The sequence below is a fragment of the Amblyomma americanum genome, chromosome 1 (assembly GCF_052857255.1).
Source record: "Amblyomma americanum isolate KBUSLIRL-KWMA chromosome 1, ASM5285725v1, whole genome shotgun sequence".
Taxonomy (NCBI): domain Eukaryota; kingdom Metazoa; phylum Arthropoda; class Arachnida; order Ixodida; family Ixodidae; genus Amblyomma; species Amblyomma americanum.
In genome coordinates, this window is record NC_135497.1 from 459,380,933 (window position 1) to 459,386,449 (window position 5,517).

At 49.6% G+C, this 5,517-nt stretch overlaps 1 pseudogene; it reads right to left on the bottom strand.

The window, feature by feature from the left end:
* Positions 1 to 4,020: 4,020 nt before the first annotated feature.
* On the bottom strand, positions 4,021 to 5,091 carry LOC144126045 (uncharacterized; annotated as a pseudogene).
* Positions 5,092 to 5,517: the final 426 nt, after the last annotated feature.

Below are 5,517 nucleotides of genomic sequence, written 5' to 3' on the forward strand. Positions count from 1 at the left end.
AAGCTCCAAGTCACCGCCAATGCGGTCAGAGTGCGCCGATGCCGCCGAACGCGTCGGCGGTCAAGCGCAATGTCTCGCTTTGCCGACTTTAGGTCGCCGGAGTATAAACGCGCCTTAGCGGAGCCTGCGCTTAACCGCTAAACATCGTATTAGGTGGCGGCATCTATGGGAGCCACTGAAACCCCCCGCACACTCACTGAATAAAAAAGAACCTGTCCGTGGCTGGGAATCGAATATAGGGCCTATGGCGTTTGAGGCGATGACGCTGCCACTCCGCCACGGCAACTCAAGTTTATCTGTGAATAAAGGCGCATCTAGTGAATGCACTCTTTCGATGCAGATCTCGCCGCGCTTTCGCTACATATATCCTGGCCTAACAGTGCTAGGCCATAATAATATTAATTAATAATTGGTTTTTTTAGGAAAGGAAATGGCGCAGTATCTGTCTCATATATCGTTGGACACCTGAACCGCGCCTTAAGGGAAGGGACAAGGGAGGGAGTGAAAGAAGAAGAGAAGGAGGTGCCGTAGTGGAGGGCTTCGGAATAATTTCGAGCACCTGGGGATCTTTAACGTGCACTGACATCGCACAGCACACGGGCGCCTTAGCGTTTTTCCTCCATAAAAGCGCAGCCGCCGCGGTCGGGTTCGAACCCGGGAAGCTAGGCCATAAGCAATTTCCATAAGCATAAGCATGGAAGCTCCAGGGCGCTTTTCCCGCGTCCTGAAATGCACTGGTCGATGCCCCCTTTCTCAGTCTGATAGCCTTCATCTTCGTCTCCACCGACGCTCTCGGCTCGCTGTGGTGAGCGCTCTCAGACGCCTTTGCGCCCTGCCGTGTACGTCGATGAGGCGCGCCGAGGGTACAACCTGAATCGCTGCTCCAACATATTGCCTCCTTACAGCCCGCCTTACCCACAATATTGTGCGCAGCCGCCGCTGTGGCTGACTGGTTATGGCACTCGGCTGCTGGCCCGAAAGATGCGGGCTCGATCTAGGCCGCGGCGGTCGAATTTCGATAGAGGCGAAATTCTTGAGGCCCTTGTACTGTACGATGTCAGTGCACGTTAAAGAACCCCAGGTGGTCGAAATTCCCCGAGCCTTTCACTACGGCGTCTCTCATAGCCTGAGTCGCTTTAGGACGTTAAACCCCCATAAACCATAAACAATATTGTGCGTCGTTTGGGTCGCCTGCATTGCTGCCCTTCCGATGGGTTCCCTGACACTCCTCGCCTTCTGTAGCACTCTCCGGGCTATGCATACCTGCGGAGCTTTATGTAATACCACACCTCTGCCTCCTATTTTTCCTTAAGGGTGTGGCTGACGGGCACGTCAGCTCCGGCGCCTAACATGCGCCCCCGTCTTTAGATCTAGTTAGGCACCTCGGGTGAGAACTTCCACTATCTATTTCTTCAACTGTGGCTCGGTTTGGGGGCATCAATTCAATTCTTTTGCCCTTAATCTTAATAAGACAACTATAGTGGGACGGTTGACTTATGGTATCACGGAACCATCTAGTGGACATTTAATTACCGCATGTTTTCTTATCCAGCGCGGTAAGATATAGCGGCTTATTTAGCACACCTTACAGCATTATTCACAACAACCAATCAGAATTTTTTTTTATTTCTTTATTTAGGCTCCTCCAAAGCGTTCCACCAAACTGTTAATTAAAATGAACTTGTTAGCAGCTCAAACCGTTAAACTATGGAAATACCTATGCAATTATGACGTCTAAATGCGAGAGGAAGTATAACTTGGTCACGGTGTCAGTGGACACTTGAATCGCGCTATAAGTATGCAGTGGCGTTCGCCTATAGAACTAGAGACAGTCATGCGCCTTTCCTATTCTGACAACCAGCGGAAGGTTAATACTCCGCACATTTTGATCATTTTGATTTTGATCAGATCGACATGCCCATGCACATGAGATCACATATCACGACTTACCCAGTATCAAAGCGCATGGATGAGGAATACAATAGAGTACGCAGACTAGCCAGAGCTAGACCCCTCTCTAAGCGTTGGGATAGAAGCAAGGACACGACCTACGTCCATGAGGCTGAACCCGTTATCGGGGTCGCGATAATTGCGGGAGTTTCACCCCGAGGGGATATAATTGCAAGCAGCCTTATCCAAGCGGGGGATACCACATAATCTGAAGAAGCAGCTATCGCACTAGCGATATCAAAGAACAGCGAGGCAACGGTTATGTCCGACTCACAAGCAGCGGCGCGCAATTACCTCAGAGGTCGCGTTCGCGCTCCGTGTTGGGAAATTTTGGAAACGTCTTATCCTTCCAATCCTTTCGAAGTCCAGATTTTCTGGACGCCAGGGCACCTCTCAACGACGGGCGATGAGGCGGCCAACACAGCTGCTCGAGCTCTACTCCTCCGAGCATCCGGCACGCAGCCTCTCCCTGACACAGTTAACAACCCCTCACCGTTACTAAGCTACGCATAAATTACGGAGTATTATAAGATCATAAGAAGGAAATATACTCTTCCTCACAAAACTGTTAGCAAATTTGAAGAGCACATAATCAGTCGACTATAAACTAATACTCTGCCCAATCCCTAATTGATGAGTAAATGGTATCCAGATACCTACGATTCGTCCTGCCCTTCGGTGGAGCAGTTGGCACACTCTTTGACAGAGTTTGGGAATGTCAAGAAAACTCAGTCTTGGACAGCAATCCCGATCCGACATATGAGCGCTGGGAGGCAACCCTTTATAGCCACAGTCCCCTCGACAAGAAATCGCCGGTTTGGAGGAGCCGGATCATGATGGCGACCAATGGGTTCCCCTACTGAACCCACCCAGTATTTATGCTCTCAATAAATGTTTTCCTCCTCCGTCTCGTGAGTTAAAGAAATGCGCCCACTGTCAGTGGAGTTTTTTTTTAATTGGTTTTGGGGAAAGGAGATAGCGCAGTACCTGTCTCATATATCCTTGGACACCTGAACCGCGCCGGAAGGGAAGGGATAAAGGAGGGAGTGAAAGATGAAAGGAAGAGAGAGGTGCCGTATTGGAGGGCTCCGGAATAATTTCGACCGCCTGGGGATCTTTAACGTGCACTGACATCGCACAGCACACGGGCGACTTAGCGTTTTTTTTCCTTCAGTGGAGTGCTAAATCGCGATTTTGAGGTACGGGGCTTGCCCGCCGCGGTGGCTCATTGGTTAGGGCGCTCGGCTACTGATCCGGAGTGCCCGTGTTCGAACCAGACCGCGGCGGCTACGTCTTTATGGAGGCAAAACTCTAAGGCACCTGTGTGCTATGCGAAGTCAGTGCACGTTAAAGATCCCCAGGTGGTCGAAATTATTCCAGAGCCCCCCACAACGGCACCTCTTTCTTCCTTTCTTCTTTCACTACCTCATTTATTCCTTCTCTTACGGCGTGTATAAGGTGTCCAACGTTATATGAGACAGGTACTGCGTTATTCCTTTCCCCAAAAAACCAACCAATTACTTGGCTTAGGGGACGCTGGCGGATATAGCTTCATGATGCCCTCAAATGACCCTCGTCATTTGAGGGCCGCGCTTCGCCCACGGGTGGTCGAATGTGGCTCTCGGGCCACATTATGTTTATCTGCCGACAACTGCAACCACCTTTTTCACCTCATTTCACCTTTAATAAGCCGAGCACCAGACCAGGCGAAAGCTTGTACCCATTGCGTCACCGGTGGGTACCCGGCGGCACTGGGATCGAACCCCGCACCTCCCGCATGCGAGGCGGTTGTTTTACCATTTGGCCACCGCTGCGCTACGATGATGATTATAGGGTTATGTAATGATGATGATGAAAGTAATGATGATGATAGCGAGAGAGAAAAAAATGGCACTGCGTTGTTCAGCTAGGCCAGGATATGCGTAGCGAGAGCTATGTTGTGAGAGCGTTGCTGGGGCGAGATGACTGAAGTGAAGGCTTGAGGAGTTTACTGACAGCTTTTATTGCTGTCGACCCATGAAACCACTTGACTACAGCGCGACAGCACGGCTCGAAAAAGTTTCCACAAGTTCACGGCATGTCGGACAGGCTGACAGCTGCTCCGTCGAACCACTGGCTAAAAGCGGGAACGGAGGGAACCATGAGGGAGGCGATGCTGGAAAGGTGTCGCCATCTGTCGTGCGGCTGGTGAAATGAAACTGGGCACATCCGGCCCCACTTTTTTGATCAAAGCCCTTTTTGATGAGCGCAAAAGGCAAGGAAACTCTAGGCATGGGCAATAGGCAAGGTGCCAAATGGCAATGGCAACTAGCAACAGGCTTGGCAGATTCACAAAAGCACTACATAAATTAAAGACAAAGACAGACATGAACAACTCTAAACAAAGCGAAAAAGGAACAAACACAGCACTTTCCCAGGTCAATTTCCTAGTTCTGGAGATAGGTGGGCCGTGTGCACTGCCTGACGAGACGCTGCAAGTGATTAACCGCTTGCCTGTGGCAATGCTCTTCTGCTGTTCCGTAGCCGAGGTTGCCAACACAGCTTGTCTTGAAGCGGCTTGTCGCTGACCATTGCAGTTTGGCAGCGGCAGTGTTCTACGAGGAGTCTTAACGGGAGTCTTTGTATTTGCGGCTGCTTTGGCTGTCGGCGGCTGCAGCTGAGACTTGAGTCGGTGGATCTCTTGGTCCTTCTTTTTCAGCTGAAAGCTCAGGCGGCGATTCTCCTGGACGAGACGTTCGAGCTGCTTACAACGTTTCGGAAACTCCGCACTGGAACCATTGGGCTGACTGCTGGTCAGTCGGGGCTTAGAAAGATGAAGCTTTACTGATGTGGCAATATCTGATGGTTGCCTCTGGGCGGCCTTGATTTTCTTAGTTTTGTCTTCTTTTTCCTTCAGCTGCATTTCAAGTCTGACACACTTTTGCTTCAAGCCACCCTCTCCTCTCTTACGCTCTTCAACGACTACTGCCTTGTCCTTGGCTGCTTTAGTGAACTTGTCACGCTGTCTTAACTTGCGAGTAGTATTCCTCAAGGTGATTTACCTTTGCCTTGAAACACTGGTTTTCCGCACGGAACTGTACGTTCCACCCTCTTCTGCAGAGGTGTCGCTTCTTGGCAGCGTTTCTCTGTGACCATCCGAGCCGACCGTAAGAAACAAAAAATAAACCATAGCGAAATTTATTGCTCGTATGTAAATTAGTATTGGTGGTATAATTTCTCTGTGGATTGTGTCTGCATTTGTACTAGACCAATACAGAAACCGATACACCTTATTGATAGTTACATATATGTCTTATAGAATATGGTATTGACTGTATCGGTCTATGATGGGCTGTAACGAAAAGTACTAGACCAATAGAGAATCGAGTACACCTTATCGACTCATACATATTTGCCACATAGACAAATACCCATTTGTCCATGGGACTGACAGACTGATATGCATCATTCAAGGGTCCTACAAAACCAGTCGGTTTGTGGTTCTAGTTGTTTTTCATTGCTTCGTTCTCCAGCTCAGGCTCTGATCTCAAAATCAACACATGCCGATCCCATGGCGCTCATTAAGCA